Source organism: Elephas maximus, chromosome 1 (genome assembly GCF_024166365.1).
Source record: "Elephas maximus indicus isolate mEleMax1 chromosome 1, mEleMax1 primary haplotype, whole genome shotgun sequence".
NCBI lineage: Eukaryota > Metazoa > Chordata > Mammalia > Proboscidea > Elephantidae > Elephas > Elephas maximus.
The window spans coordinates 206989030-207005903 of NC_064819.1; positions in this window are offsets into that span (position 1 = coordinate 206989030).

Sequence of the window (16874 nt, forward strand, 5' to 3'; positions counted from 1 at the left end):
TTGGTGATGTCCACATGTATAGTCACTCGTTTATGTTATTGAAGAGACATTTCCAACGAATAGGGTGTTGGTCTTACAAAATTCTATCATTCATTCTGCGGCATCATTTCTATCACCAAGGCCATTGTCTTAGGATGGGTTCTCTAGAGAAGCAAAACCAGAAAAGTGTATAACTATATGTAGAGATTTATATCATATGTAGAGATTTATATCATGGAAATGGCTCACATGGTTGCAGAGGCTGGAATGTTCCAAGTCTGTGAGTCAGGATGGAGGTTTCTTGTGATTCACATAGCCACAGGGGCTAGCAAACCCAAGATTGGCAGGTCAGACAGCAGGGCTCTTGCTCACAGGCTGTGAAGATGGACGAATCCCAAGATCGGCAGGCAAGACTGTGGGTAAGTTTCTAGCTCAAGTCCCAGGAAATGGAGGTCAGATGAACGAAGGCCAGCTTCAGGATCCAGAAGGAACAAAACCCCCAGAGCCTTTCCAGAATGTCTACTTATTCAATTCAGGCCACATGCCCAAGGAAACTCCCTTTTAGCTGATTGGCTACTCACAGCAGATCCCATCATGGAGGTGATCACATTATATCAAACCTCATCATGAAAGTATGGCCCAACCAAGCTGACATACAACCTTAACCATCACAGCCATATTTTCCAACTACTGATCCTTCTTCTTTGTTTCCATGTTTTGCATCATGATCACCAGTAATTATCAATGTATCTTGATGGCTTGTTTGATCAATTTCAGAATGCAGAAGTTGGTAATAATCAGAACATGGAATGTATAAAGTATGAATTTAGGAAAATTGGAAGCTGTTAAAAATGAAATGGAATGCTTGAAGATAGGTATCCTAGGCATTAGTTCTCTGAAGGAGCCCTGGTTGTGCAGTGGTTAAGAGCTTGGGTGCTAAATAAAAGGTCTGCAGTTCGAATCCACCATCTGGTCCTTTCAAACTCTGTGGGGGCAGTTTTACTATGCCAGGAATGACAAATTGAAGAGGAATGGCATCACATTTATTTTCAAAATGAACATTTCCAGATCTCTTCTGAAGTACAATGCTGTCAGTGATAGGATAATATCCATATGCCTGCAAGGAAGACCAGTTAGTATGACTATTATTCAAATTCATACACCAGCCAGTAATGTCAAAGATGAAGAAATTGAAAGACAGACATTGATAGATGGAATACATTTAATAGTCCAGAAATAAAGTAGTACTGTTATGGTCAATTGATTTGAGACAAGGGTACCAAGACAATTCAATGGGAAAAGAACTGTGTTTCCAACAAACGGTGCTAGGACAACTGGATATCTACATTCAAAAAATAAAGTTGGATCCCTACATTACACCATACACAAAACTAACTCAAAAGGGATCAGATCATAGACCCAAAAGTAAATGCTAAAACCATAAAACCCTTAGAAGAAAACATAGGTAAACAATCATAACTTTGGGCTAGGCAATAATTTATTAGATATGATATCAAAAGAACAAACAACAAAAGAAAAATAAACTATAATACATCAAAATCAAAAACTTTTGTGCTGCAAATAGTACCACAAAGAAAGTAAAAACATATCCCACAGAAGAAAATATTTACAAATCATATATCTTGTAAAGGTCTTCTATCTAGAATATAAAAAGAATTCTTCCAACTCAACCATAAAAAGACAAATAATCCAATTTAAAAATGGGTAAAGGATTTGAATAAATATCTCTGCAAAGAAGATATGTAAATGGCCGATAAACACATGAAGCAATTCTCAGCATCTTTAGTCATTAAGGAAATGCAACTCAAAACCCCATCCACTAGGATGGCTATAATAAAAAAGTCAAGCAGTAACAAGTGTGGCAAGGATATGGAGAAAATGGAACCCTCATACGTTGCTGGAGGAAATACAAAACAGTGCAACTACTTTGGAAAACAATTTGGCAGTTTCTCATAATGTTAAACATAGAATTATCCTACGATCTCGCATTTCCTCTTTTAGATATACATATTCAAGAGAACTGAAAACTTGTGTCCACACAAAAATTTGTATACAGATGTTCATAGCAGCGTTATTCATAATATCCAAAACTGAAAACAAAACCAAATCTTTTTGCTGAGGTGTAATCTGTACAGAAGGCTGTAGTCTTTGATCTTCATCGTAAGTGCTTCAAGGTCTCTTCACTATCAGCAAGGAAGGTTGTGTCATCTGCATATTGCAGGTTGTTAATGAGTCTTCCTCCAATCCTGATGGCTGCGTTCTTCTTCATATAGTCCCACTTCTTGGATTATTTGCTCAACATACAGATTGAATAACTAAAGTGAAAGAATACAACCTTGCCACATAACTTTTCTGGTTTTGAACTACTCAGTATCTCCTTGTTCTGTTGGAACAATGGCTTCTTGGTCCATGTACAGGTTCCTGCATGAGCACAACTAAGTGTTCTGAATTATCTAGGCCTCAAAATCAACAAAGTACTGTTATATGCTACAACATGGGTTTACCTTGAAAATGTTACGCTAAGTGAAAGAAATTAGCCTCAAAAAACACATATTGTATCTTCCATTTATATGAAATGTCCAGAATATGCAAATCTATAGAGACAGAAAGTAGATTAGTGAGTGCCTAGGGCCAAGGAGAAAGGGAAAGGGAAATGGTGAGCTATCCCATAAATTAAAAATCTCCTGACATGTTAATTCTCTAGATTCCTAGGAAATATGATAATAAACCTGTTCTTGAGTAGGAATTTCCTTGGCATACTCCAGTTGAAAACCTTTAGCTGGGTAAGAAGCCTTATAAACTCTAATAGGCAAGTATTATCTTTTTGATCAACAAAACTGATAAATGCAATTATTACTTCAGTAATACAAGCTTTATGCTAGACAGAATTTTTCAAAACTTAATAGGTGAAGTTAACAGGGATTTCTTAGTAATGGAAGCATTGTGGAGTTTAGCTAGACTTGCAGGAAATAGTATGAGAGCTTGCATGTATTCAACAGACACTAATTGAGGTCCTACTATTTGCTGGAAGTTGTTAGGCACTGGGGTGAAATGGTTAAAAGGTTGAGTTCCTAGCCTAAAGGAGCTTACAGCCTAGGAAGGGAAACAAACACATTTAAGATTATATGGCAAGCAGCATAGGAAGATTCCATTACCTGTCTTTCAGTTTGTGGTATTGTGGTAGCTTGTGTGTTGCTGTGATGCTGAAAGTTATCCCACCTGTCTTTCAAATATCAGCAGGGTCACCTATGGTAGACAGGTTTCAGTGGAGCTTTAAGAGTAAGACATACTAGGAAGAAAGGCCTGGTTATCTGATTCTGAAAATTAGCCAATAAAAACCTTATGGGTCACAACAGAACATTATCCGACTTGCTTGCTTTGAACACATCATCAGGAGGGATCACTCACCGGAGGAGGACATTGTATTTGGTGAAGCAGAGGGCCAGTGAGGGCAATGAAGACCCTCAGTGAGATGGATTGGCACAATAGGTGCAACGACGGACTCAAACATGCTGGCGATTGTGAAGATGATGCAGGACCTGGCAATGTTTTGTTCTGTTGTACATAACAGTGCCATGAGTTGGAGTCAACTTGATGGCTGCTATCCATCTATAAGAAGAGTACGCCAAGGAAACTAAGGGGCAAGAGAGAAGAGTTGGCCTAGATAATTCAGAACACTTAGTTGTGCTCTTGCAGGAACCTGTACTCTAGGAGTATATCAGGGTAGGGTGGGAGTGTGGCTGTGAGGCATCTGGAGTACACATTCCGGAAGAAAGCACAGGGGACAGGAAGAGCCACTTATAAACCATTAAACTTTGTTCTCTATTGTGAAGCTGTATGTTCCTTTGAGGAAGAAGCTATTTTAAGAGGCAAAATATTCAACTTGGAGGAGGAAATGCCTTTAACTCAGTGAGATTTAATCCTTATGAGCTTTTGTCTCAAAGGGCTACTAAGAAATCCTTAGGTGAAGAAGTTTTGTTCTTTGTTTTCTCTTCTTTTCTCATCTCTTTTTAGATTTGGGTAAATTAAAAAAAACCAAGATTCTCCATCATAAGAGGAAAAAATATTTTTTAACTTTACACAAACTTTTACATTTCCTGTAAAAAAAACTTTTTAGTATCAAAAATTTCAAACACACACAAAATACAGAAAACCGTATCTTAAAGCCCCATATTCCTATCATCCAGATTAAAAAATTATCAACATTTTACCCACTTGCATCACCTCTCTCCCGCCCCTTGTTTTTTGTGAGCTATTAGAAGTTTCCCCACTGTCAGTTCGTCGAACCGTAGGGGCATTTGTGTTGCTGTGATGCTGGAAGCTATGCCACTGGTATGCATACGCTAGCAGGGTCGCCCATGGTGGACAGATTCCAGCTGAGTTCCAGACTAAGACAGACTAGGAAGAAGGACCTGGTGGTTTACTTCTGAAAAAAAGTTAACCAATGAAAACCTCACGAATAGTAGCAGAATATTGTTTGATATAGTGCCGGAAGATGAGCCCTTTAGGTTGGAAGCCATTCAAAAGACGACTGGGAAAGAGCTGCCTCCTCAAAGTAGAGTCAACCTTAATGATGTGGATGGAGTCAAGCTTTTGGGACCTTCATTTTGTTGCTGAACCCAGGAAGGTGGGTCCCTGTCTGGCACACTCAGATTTGACAGTTATCTGGACACCAGTCTTTGAGAAAGAAAAAGTAACTGTATTGCAATGCTCAGAGCAAGGAGCCAGGAAAAGGCTTCTCAGATGGGCCTATATGTGATTTGGGCAGCAAGGTGGCAGCTGCGAAGGCATACTGGGAAGGGAAAATTCTAGAAAGTAAACATTGCAGGAATTATGGCGGCCAGGAAACAGGAGGTGACGTGGTTCTTGTCAGACTTTTTCTTTGGAATGGGGTCTGGGTGATGATTTTCTTTCTGATTCATTCCACCCGTTGCTGCATCCTCTGTTGAGGTCAATTAACTATCACAGCTGACCCTTCTGTGCGTGCAGGACAGGTCAATTCTGGCTTGGGCTAGTTTAAGGCAGTCTTTTCTAACTAAGGAAACCCTGGTGATGTAGCGGTTAAGTGCTATGGCTATTAACCAAAAGGCTGGCAGTTTTAATCCACCAGGCACTCCTTGGAAACCCTATGGGGCTGTTCTACTCTGCCCTATAGGGTTGCTATGAATCGGAATCGACTCAATGGCAGCCGGTTTTTTTTTTGTTTGTTTGTTTGTTTCTGACTAATGGAAATTTACTGGCATTCATAGGGTCAGGCTACAATGTGGCACGACTCAAAATGAGAAGAAACAGCTGCAGACATTGATTAGTAACTGGAACATGGAATGTATGAAGTATGAATCTAGGAAAATTGGAAATCATCAGAAATGAAATGGAATGCATGAACATCAATATCCTAGATATCAGTGAGCTGAAATGGACTGGTATTGGCCATTTTGAATTGGACAATCATATGTTCTACTCTGCGAGGAATGGCGTTACATTCATCGTTAATAAGAACTTTTCAAAAAGAACATTTTGTTTTTCCTGGACCTAGAAGCAGACATTTCTCCAAGGAACCCTAGTTCTTTTTAATGGGAAATGCTTTTTTAGATATGAATGACCGTTGTTGTTGGGCTGTCTTTATTTCTAAACATTTCACTTGACAGAGCTAAGAAATACATATCTTTAAAAGAAAAAAATTTTAATAATTCATAGTGATGTTTTAAATTCAAATTAGCATTAGGGAGTTTTTACTTAGAAATTTTTTGTTTTTTGCCTTTTCTCTTACATGGAAAAAGTCTTGGTTCCTAACAACACAGACTGGGCAGTGTTTCATTCTGTTGTACATAGGGTTGCTATAAGTCAGAACCAACTTGACGGCACCTAACAACAACAACAAAACAATAACATAATTATTTATTTACTTTATCTTACAATATACGTAAGCTAGTTTAAAAACTATCTTAGTTTCCTAGTGCTGCCGTAACAAAAACACCACAAGTGAGTGACTTTAAGGATTTTCTCACAGTTCTGAAGGCTAAAAGTCTTAATTAGGGACTTGGCTATGTTGATTCCTTCCTTGTCCATGGCCCCAGCTGTTCCTTGGCTTGTAGTGTCTGTCTTCCCTCATGTGTACGTGTATCTGTGTCTATTCTGTCCTTTTTATAACTCATAAGTGATTAGGTTTAGGATCTACCCTACACTGGTATGGCCTCTACTGATTTATTGATTACATTATATTGCACTGTGGAAGGTGATTACATTACATTATGGAAGATAGTTTGCTCTACTCAAGGCTTATTTAATCACATGGAACTACTTCATGACAATGATTAGACTAGTGTTTGGCTAAACTGAGAACCACAGCCTTGTCAAGTTGACACATAAAATTAACCATCACAAATACCAAATCAAATTACTCAATTAAGTAAAAAAAACATTGCAGTTCCTTTTATTCTTGGAATGTATCTCATTAAGATTCTACAGTTAATGTATAGGCAGTCTCCAATTACGAACAAGTTCATTCCTAAGCCTGTCTTTACGTCGAATTTGTACATAAGTCAGAATAGGTAGGTGTGGTTAACATAATGATATAATAATAATAATGTTTCGGTGCACATGGCAAAGTAGTCCCCATTTGTTATTATAAACCATTATATGTACCTCGAATTTTTAATAAACAGGCTTTAGTGGGGTTGGTTCATAACTGAAGGTTGTACATAAATTGGATGTTTGTAACCTGAGGACTGCCTGTACTTTGAAAGCAACCCAATATAATTTTTTTTTTTTTTTTTACCATGGTCATGTCACTAGCTTGCTATTCCATTAACTTAATTAATTTCAGTTTATTTTTATTTTGGGAATTTTTTTCTTTTTTAGATTAATTCTACTTTTTGATAATATAAACATGTACATGACTCCAAAACCAAAACTATATAACAAAATATTCAGAAAAGCCTTGCATCCATTACTATCCCTTATCCCTATTCATTCTTCCCCCCTGTACATTTTGTTTAAGTTTCCAGTGTTTCTTTTTGCACATATAAGCATGTGTGTAGCCCATGAATGTTCTTAATTGAAAAAAGCAAAATAAAAAGAGGTTGTATAGTATGCTATTTTTTATGTACGAAAACAGGAAAATACTATGTATTATATAACTACGTATATTCTATAATACTTATTTGTATTTGTTTTCTGCTACTTAAATTTCTGTTTACCATAACCAAAAATACATGAAAATACTTCATGTATTTTCACAGTTCTTGAAATATTTTTGACAAATTTATTTTCTTTTTGCCTCCATTTCCATAGCTGGGTTGGATTAGTGATGATCTTTAAATTGTCTTTCAGTTTTAACAGTGTTTTATCCAAATATTAAGAGCTATCTTCAACCTTGTAATAACTGCTGTAATCCACTAGATGTCAGTGCAACATAGCCACCTATTTGGGGATATATAAGCCGCAAGACCCAGAAAAATAACAGTAATTTCTATTTATTTGTTACTTACTTTTATTAAATATAAAATACTCTCTTTCAAAAAAATAAATAAATAAACCTAGTCTACATCAAAGGGTATAAGCATTACTCTATCCGAGTTAAGATCATTCAATTTCGCATTGTTTAGTTTAAAACTTTACTTCCTCTTGCAAAGCCAATGCTTACAGACTGTTTCCTGTCAGATAAGAAAGAGTGGCATAAAGTTTTCAAAGCAAAATATTTGGTCACTAAATAACATACTGAAACTTATTCTGTTGAGGAGAGAGAAACGAAACAGTCTTGCTAAAATAGTGTGATGTTTAGAGTTAAATTTTATGTTAAATGTGAAATTATTTATTCAATTATTAATGTAACAATCTGTTTCTTGTCAGATTTTTAAATCTCTTATGACAAACTAACAATTATTTTACAATAAATATAAACATATTATTTTCCCTCCGTGATAAAAGGGTGATAATAAAAATAATTCTTTTAATGTAGAGTGATGTCACATTTAAATCAGAGCCTTGGAAAAGGGTGGTTTATTTTTTCATTAAGACTTCAAGAATAACAGGGTGAGGAAATAACTAGTGTTGCAAAGTTGTCTAGTTTTTAAAAATTCTAGCTATCATTGTGTACCATTACAAATGAAATACAACATGTTTGAATTTCAAGCAAATACATACACGCACGTATTTATGCAGCCAAGAAGCACAGTTTTACCTAATCAAGAATTGTGAAAACTAGGAAAAACACAACGTTAGGAGGATTAATACTAGTTATTTCTTAGACCCCTAAACCAGCAAAGATCAGCAATCAGGTGTGCAATAGAAGGTGAGGTAAACAAATTGAGGTAACTGTTAATAATTGAAATAAAAGATTAATTTAGCTATAATTACTTAAACTATGAGTTTTTGTTGTACATTCAACTCTGAACTACTGATAATTTAAAATTATTTATTCCCGTTAAGGGCAGAGCAGCAATCTAACCTGAGTCAGTTCACTTTCTCTCTGCTTCAACAAATATAAATCTATACACCCACTCTTCATTTATCAACAGGAATAGGTTCCAAAGACAAGATAATTATGCAAAAATTGGTGTTATGAAAAAATGGAGGATAACTACATTGTCACATAGCTACCAAATTACACCATGGTATAACTGTCAAATTACTTCATTACATAACTGCCAAACCACTGAGAATCATGGCCCAGTCAAGTTGACACAAAATCTTAACCATCGCAGCCATTACTCTCACTTCTCACCTCATGTTTGTTACTGCCAGATGTATATCATTAATGTGCAAAATAGTTGGATAGTAGATTTTTTTCTATTGTTGCAAATGAGAAATGTCAGATAACAAGGTAACCAAGAAGTGAGGGGTAGGTGTATTTTATATTCTTTTCCTTACGAATTCATTATTAAACTTACCTAATTAACAAATGACATGCTCTACTGCAGAATTACACCACTGCTTGAACTTTGAACTTTAACATATAGGCTAAGTGCTTACGTAGCAACTAAGTGCAATAAGCTTCCTCCTTCCTGATAAATGACGTAATGCATAACACTCTCCTAGAAATTTTGCATAATTTTCTTGCTGTTATCTTCTGTGGGTTTTCTAGGAGCTCACTGGAAGTTTTGGGGGCCTAGGCTTTTCCTTAAAGCCATATGATATCTCTCTCTTTATAGTTTTATTTGATTTCATCTTGGATATTTAGAGTCCTTTATTTATAAGAACAGTTACCCGTTGTCCAAATTATCTCTACCCAATTAATTATTTACTTTTAAATTTTGTTTATGTCTTTTTGTTTGCTTTTCAAGGTACTGAAGTTTTCATCTTATTACATTATAAATACGCTTTCAACAGACTGATGGGTATATGATATTGACAGTCTGCAGCCCTGTTACAGGAAGAAATCAAATTGTGCCTTAGTGATTTCTTTCCACAGAGAATTCTTTCTCTTGCAAATTGTTTACAAGGGGTTTTGAGCATTTTGAGCCTTGATGTTTCCTAGCCTGGACAGAGTAGCTAAGCAGGGCAGTGTCGCTTTCCAAGGCCAGATGCCTGGATCTCTGGGGAGCAGCCACCCATGAGGGCTTGTTGCCCAGCCAAGTGGTGGCTTTTAGTTCTATGTACTATGACAGTAGTATTTATATTGATACCCCCTTTGTATGCAAAGATTATGCACTATCAAAAAATAGAGAAAAATAAATGAACAGTGGGGAGGAAGACAGTAGACAATGGAACATTATATCAGTGTTAAGCTTCGTGAACAGTAACAGCTATCCATTAGACACTTCTCAGCTACCCAATTACTTTATAACAGAAAACTTATGTAAACTCATGGGTGAATGCTATTTAAATCTGATTGGTTGTAACTGTTTATTGCTATATATATGTATTTTTTTAAATCTAACTCTATCAACTTAATTGTTAATCTAAGATTTTCAATGTATAAAGTTGTCCTTTGTTGTTGTTGTTAGGTCCTGTAGAGTCAGTTCCAATTCATAGCTACCCTATGCATAATAGAACAAAACGCTGCCTGGTCCTGTGCCATCCTTACAAGTAAGAATTAATTTAGAAGACAATATAGTCATGCATTGTTCTATCCAGGAATATAAAATTTTTCTCAGTTTTTCAACTTACCTTTAATTATTTCTCCATAAAAGTTTATAGTTTTCTGTAAATTGGCCCCACTCGTATAGTGTAGGGATAACAACCAAAACAAAACCCATTGCCATCTAGTCAATTCTGACTCATAGCGACCCTATAGGACAGAGAAGAATTGCCCCATAGGGTTTCCAAGGAGCAGCTGATGGGTTCGAACTGCTGAACTTTTGGTTAGCAGCCAAAAGCTTAACCACGGCACCACCAGGGCCCCATTGTAGGGATAGAATGACAGTGTTATATGTTGTCCCATGGGCTACTGATCTTTGAATGTTTATTTTGGATGCATTCACTTCACTGAACACTAAGCATTTTCATTTTATATTCTTAGATGGTCCGAGTATGTAATCATATTGTATGCAAATAATGATAATTGCTTACATAGATTATTAAGGCTTACGAAAGTAGGCTTTAAGAAATTAATAAAAACATGATTTAAATCTCTTTATTAAAAAAAGTAATACTTGTTTTTCATTTGTGGATTCCCATTTTAAAGTCAAACCTAAGAGTCCATAAAATGATTTTATTGTTATACAATATTTTTCATTTGATTATCATTAAAGTAGATTCAGAAATCTGGAATTTTCTAGGAGTAAAATGTGGCTACAATTTTTTTTTTAAATGTCATAATACCCAAAGCATTAGAAGTTCAATGTTTTATCTAGCAAGATAACATTAAAATGACAAACAAATGGTCACATTCTGCATTCTGGTCTGCTATAAATAAAATGTAAATCAATTCTACATTTATTTAAAAATATCTTTGTTAGCTAGCTGATTTTTTTAAGAAACAATTTTTTTCTCATATAAAATCTCTAATACCATTGCCCACATATTTTACTTGTCCAGCAAAGTTCTTAATGAACTTAACCCTGTCCCTAGTGGAGATGTTACTAATTAATTTTGAGCTAAAATTATTCAAGGAAAAAACAAACAAACAATTTAAAATAAAACAAATTACCTGTTTTTCAGTGTAGTTATGTTTACTGTGGAAGAATGTTGGGGGAAATCAATGTTGATAAATTTATAATTGAAATAAAACATGTCCTAAGTTTATTTTTGTAGTTAATTTGCTTTTAATAAAATAGTAGTTTCCAAGTAATTAATCATAGAATGTTTACTAGCTCACTTTTCCCTTTCATATTATTAATACTTTAAAGAAATTTATATTGTTATGCAAAATTGATATTTTCTATCTCCTTGGAAACCCTTGTGGTCGCCAAGAGTCGGAAACGACTCGATGGCACTAGTTTTTTTTTTTTTTTTTACACTTAATTAATATTATCCTGAGAACAGATTATTGGGGTCCATATACTGAGAATAAATTTGCTAAGCACCTGAGAAAGTTCTAGATGAACAATATTCAGACAGATTCTTAAATAACTCCCTGCAAAAAGGGCATACATTAGGAAATCATTTTATATTATTTCTTGACAAACTTATGTGAAATAGAGAACTCTAATGAAATGGCAAAATACAAATAATTTTTATCACCTGGATATATTTATACTGTAAAAAATTTGAATTGATTTATGCATGTCATTTCAGAATTAAGATGTCCACATACTTCAACAATATAGAAATTGTAGAATTTGATTGTCATTTTTCCGATCATTGTACTTCTCCTAATCCTTAAACTTTTTATAGAAAAAGTGTTTCTATGCATGTTGTCATCTTATTTTTCATCTTACATAGTATCAATAAAATGTATTGTTATTTACTTAAAATGGGGATACTTTGCTTGTGTAGTCTCTGTGTATAGAATGTATTTGCATGTTTCTGATAAAGTATCTGAAAAGATTTCCAATCTTTTGGTCACTGCCATTTTGGTCACTGAGGTCCGTGTTAGTTTATTAGGGTTAAGATAAAAGTAACTGCGTTTCTATCCTGTAAATAAAACAAAGCTATGTTCTTATGTTACATAGGGTCGCTATGCGTCGGAATCGACTGGACGGCACTGGGTTTGGTTTTTTGGCCTCTATGAAACCACATAAAAAAAAAAAAAATTTTTTTTTTTTTTTATGAAACCACAGTTCCCTCCGTGAAAACTCTAACTTTGAACTCCAGCAGAACTTTTGTACCATTTTCTTTCATTTTTCTGAAGAGGCATCGACTGTTGGAAATTATTATTCTGGACGATTCCTCTTTCCCTTAAAAACAATTTTATTATATTAATTTAAAGAATGCCTGATTGGGTCTTTGCTGTTTTCCCTGCTATGATTTCTCTCTCAAGGGCAAATCGTGTCTCATGTAGTGTTTGTTTTACAAGGACCATGGACTCCAGCCTTCTGGAACGTGTTTTAGAAAGTCGCTAAATGGAGTTCTCCTTGTATGGACTTAAAATGAGTGTTCAGGACATGCAAATGAATTGTGGTCCAATTAAGCAGTGAAAAAACAGCTCTAAATATCCTGTTAATGAACTGCATTCAGGCGCTAAAAAGCCATTCCCATCATGCTGGGATTATAAAGATCCTGCCCTGAATTATGAGTTGTAAAAGCCACTTTCAGGTAGAAATAAAGAGGGTAACAGTTGTTCAATTAGAGGTGAACATTCATCTATGAGGGGAAAAAAGCCTTTCTGTGATAAGACCCAGAAATCTTGTTTTTCTGCTAATGCGATTTCATACATTTTTGTTGCACAGTGGGCTGAGCAGCATTCCTGATCTGTTGCCTCGGATGGGAATTGTTCAGCACCATGTCACACATAGCTGTGCCCTGAGTCCTCACGCTGAGCGGTGAACTGATCCCATGGTCTAGTGACAGTTTCTGGAGAAAGCAGGCGCACGCTGTTGCATTCTCAGCCTCCTCGTCCTTCCCATCTCTGTCTCCAGCCTCTCATCCTTTATAGGTTTATTCATGAGCTCATCACTCAGGGAAGAAAAAAAAAATTATTTGCATTATAACATTGCATTTAAAAGCCATAAATTACACAGAGCTATAAATACTGCCCCTTAGTAAATGCCACCTCTCATAAAATTTGTGTGTGTGTGTGTGTGTGTATGCACATGTGTGAATATGTCCTATGGATTTTTTTTCTCTACTCACTATGTTCACTGTTTAGTGTTATGAAACCTGATAGTCGAAACACTGAGACTTTTGCTCTGCTTGCAATAAAAGGAGAGAAAAGACTTTTGACTTGTTTAAAAGAAGATGTGATTCTGCATGAAGCATGTTACTAGGCTCTCTCTGTTTGCAGACTGTCTTATTCTACAATAAATGTGCTCTACGTACCCGGACCATTTGTGTTCTGTGGTGTCCGGCATAGGCATAGGCAACTGATCTGCTAAATAATTTCTCCCCAGCCTGGAATGTCTGTAAGTCATCTAATACCCAGGTCAGACCTTAGATCATTAAAATAATGTTGTTATGAGTCGATTCTGACTCGTAGAGACCCCATGTGACAGAGCAGAACCGCCCCAGAGGGTTTCCCAGGCTGTAATCCTTACTGGAGCAGATTGCTAGGTCTTTCTCCCACAGAGCTGCTGGGTAGATTCTAGCATCCAACCTTTCTGTTAGCAGCTGACCCCTTAACTGTTGCATCACCAGGGCTCCTTAAAATAATATTATTATTAGTCAAATATTTTCAGAAGCTGAAGAATTGGTAATGTGAGACAAGCTTAAAATATTTGCTTAGTTTGATTATACAAAAATAATCATAATTCCGTATCTTCCCTCTTGCTTTGTAAAAGAAAATCCTGTCCAACAAGTCTATTAGTCAGACCTGCACACAAACTTGAATTTACCAAGGATTCTTGCCTCCTGGACATCTTGCGCCTGGAGGCTCAGCTGTTCAGGTGACAGATATTGGCTGTTACACTATTGTATCTTTGGAGCCACTTGAGTGACAGGTGACCTCAGATAGGGCTGGTTTAAACTTCTTTCTCCCCAGGTTAAGTACCCTATGTACTGGCTTGATTTATTAATTCTAATCCAGCCTGAATCAAAATATGGACTACAACTTCTGGAAGATTATAGACTAATCTTTTCTTTTAAAATTCACATAATCAGAGTCTTCTTTTGGTGTTGCCCTTATAATCTAGAAAATCTCCCTCAAGTCCAACCTGAATACTTTCTGTCTCATTTTAAGCCCACTTCTTCTTGACTCTTCCCAAGTGCAAATCAATAGCTAATATGGATTACTTATGTTACAACCCTCCAAAAATTTAAAAAAAAAAAAAAGATGTAATAAAGGGCTTCTGAGTCTAGTTTTTTGGAGGAGGAAGTTGTAGGTAGTAATCTCAGTCAACCACAAGTATTCAGGTAATTTACCTGTAACCAAAACTGATTTAATGGAAAACGCCCCATTCCCCTCAGTGGTAGAAATTACGTCCAGGCAATTTAGGGTGGCCCCAATTTTCTTTAATGTTGCACCACATCTTGCTTCTCTTGGGCTCACAGAAAACATTCCACACTCCCATACCATTCTGGGCAGCAGGAAATCCTTTCACTCCTGTCTGTAACCTAATCCTATCATGCCCTGACTAGGGGAAATGTGGCTGCTCCAGGGCTGTCTCTAAATACACCACACAGAACTTTCTTCTGCTCCTGCACCTATCTGGTCACGGAAATTAAAAAAAAAAATCTGTTGCTGTCGAATCGATTCTGACTCAGCGACCCTATAGGACGGAGTAGAACTGCCCCCACAGGATTTCCAGGAAGTGGCTGGTGGATTTGAACTGCCTGATGCTAGAGTTTAATGTTTAGCCCACTGGGGTTCACTGAAGAAAAGCACAGGTCCTCTGATCTTGGATTTTCCAAAACTAACCAAGGATGTAGAGCTCTGATGTCGCTCCCCTTTCCTGGACCCAGGAATCTTCCCAGAGTTTCCTCAGGAGCTGGGTATTTGGGATTCAAGAGCCAAACATAAGGTTATTCTATCCCTTCTATAAAGCAGTAAGAAAGGCAGGCACCTGTTTGTTGCTGGCTAAATGGAGAATTGGAATTCCCCATCCTCATCCCCACCCTGGCACTCCTCATCTTCCTTTCCTGACTTATATTTCTCCCTAGCACAGAACAAGTGTGATCAATTGAGTAGACATAAAAAAGCGTACATTGTATTTGGTAACAGATCAAGAGAGATCCTAACGAAAGGTGTTTCAGAAGACTTGGTGTTGGCAGAGGACCATTTTCAAAGTATTGACAAGGAAATAGAGAGTAAGAAAAGGAAACACCCAGTGTAGCCTACCATTGCCATGGTTTGACTATGATAGGAAGGAGGGAGCCATGTTGATGACTCCAGAAGTGTTTCTTAAAATACGATGACAATCGCTCATGTTGAGGAACAAGAGCTCATGTTGGGCAGAGTTGGGGGAGGGGGTTGAAGACGACATAAGGAGAAAAGTAAGAAGAGAGGGACAGAGGGAAATTCCAGAGGACTGGTGTTCAGAGTGTTGCAAAAGGATTGGCCTCCATCCAACATGGGGCACTACTTCTCCTGAGGCAGGGAAGAAGGGAAGGTAGAGGCAGACATGTGTAGAAAATCTTCAGGAGGGAGAAGCTGAGACACTCTGTCTGGATGTGCTCTTATTTTTTCTGTGAAGTAGTTGCAAGGAATAGGACAAGAGGCAAAAAAGATCCTTGGGAAGCACCAAAAGCCACAAGTGGATCTCCTAGTGGCCCAGTAATGAGATCTTCCCCAGCTGGGTGTGGGCGCTGAGAAGCCAAATTCCAAATTTGATTCAGGTTAAAGCTTTGTATGGCAGGTCTAGAGGAAAGATCAGCAATGGAGAAGGGAAACTAAGGCTTTGGCAAGCTCATGATTTTCTGGCTCAGCTGAAAAAATTGCCTTCGAATTCTAATGTTTCCCAAAGATAAACAGAACTTGTGGCTGATTTATCACACAGTCCCAACCCCGGAAGAAACCAGCAGTGATCATGAAATCCTTTCCCCGTATTTTCATGTGGAATATTCTTACTCTTTTTAAAATGAAAATGAAAAACTAAAATAATATGTAAACATACTTATTTCTCAGTTAGAGGAATTGTTGTTAGGTGCCATCAAGTCGGTTCCGACTCATAGCGACCCTATGTACAACAGAAAGAAACACTACCTAGTCCTGTGCCATCCTCACAATCATTGTTGTGCTTGAGCCCATTTGTTGCAGCTACTCTGTCAGTTTATCTCATTAAGGGTCTTCCTCTTTTTCAATGACCCTCTACTTGACCAAGCATCATGTCCTTTTCCAGGGACTGATCCCTCCTGATAACATGTCCAAAGTATATGAGATGTAGTCACGCCATTCTTGCTTCTAAGGAGTATTCTGGTTGTACTTCTTCTAAGACAGATCTGTTCATTCTTTTGGCAGTTCATGGTATATTCAATATTCTTCTCTAACACCACAATTCAAAGATGTCAATTCTTCTGTTTTCCTTATTCACTGACCAGTTTTCACATTGCGTATGAAGCGATAGAAAACACCATGGCTTGGGTGAGGTGCACCTTAGTCTTCAAGGTGACATTTCAACACTCGAAAGGGGTCCTTTGCAGCAGATTTACCCAACGCAATGCATCCTTTGATTTCTCGACTGCTGCTTCCTTTGGTGTTGGTTGTGGATCGAAGTAAAATGAAATCCTTGACGACTTCAATCTTTTCTCTGTTTATCATTATGTTGATTATTGGTCCAGTTGTGAGGATTTTTGTTTTCTTTATGTTGAAGTGTAATCCGTACTGAAGGCTGTGGTCTTTGATCTTCATCAGTAAGTGCTTAAATTCCTTTTTGTTTTCAGCAGGCAAGATTGTGTCA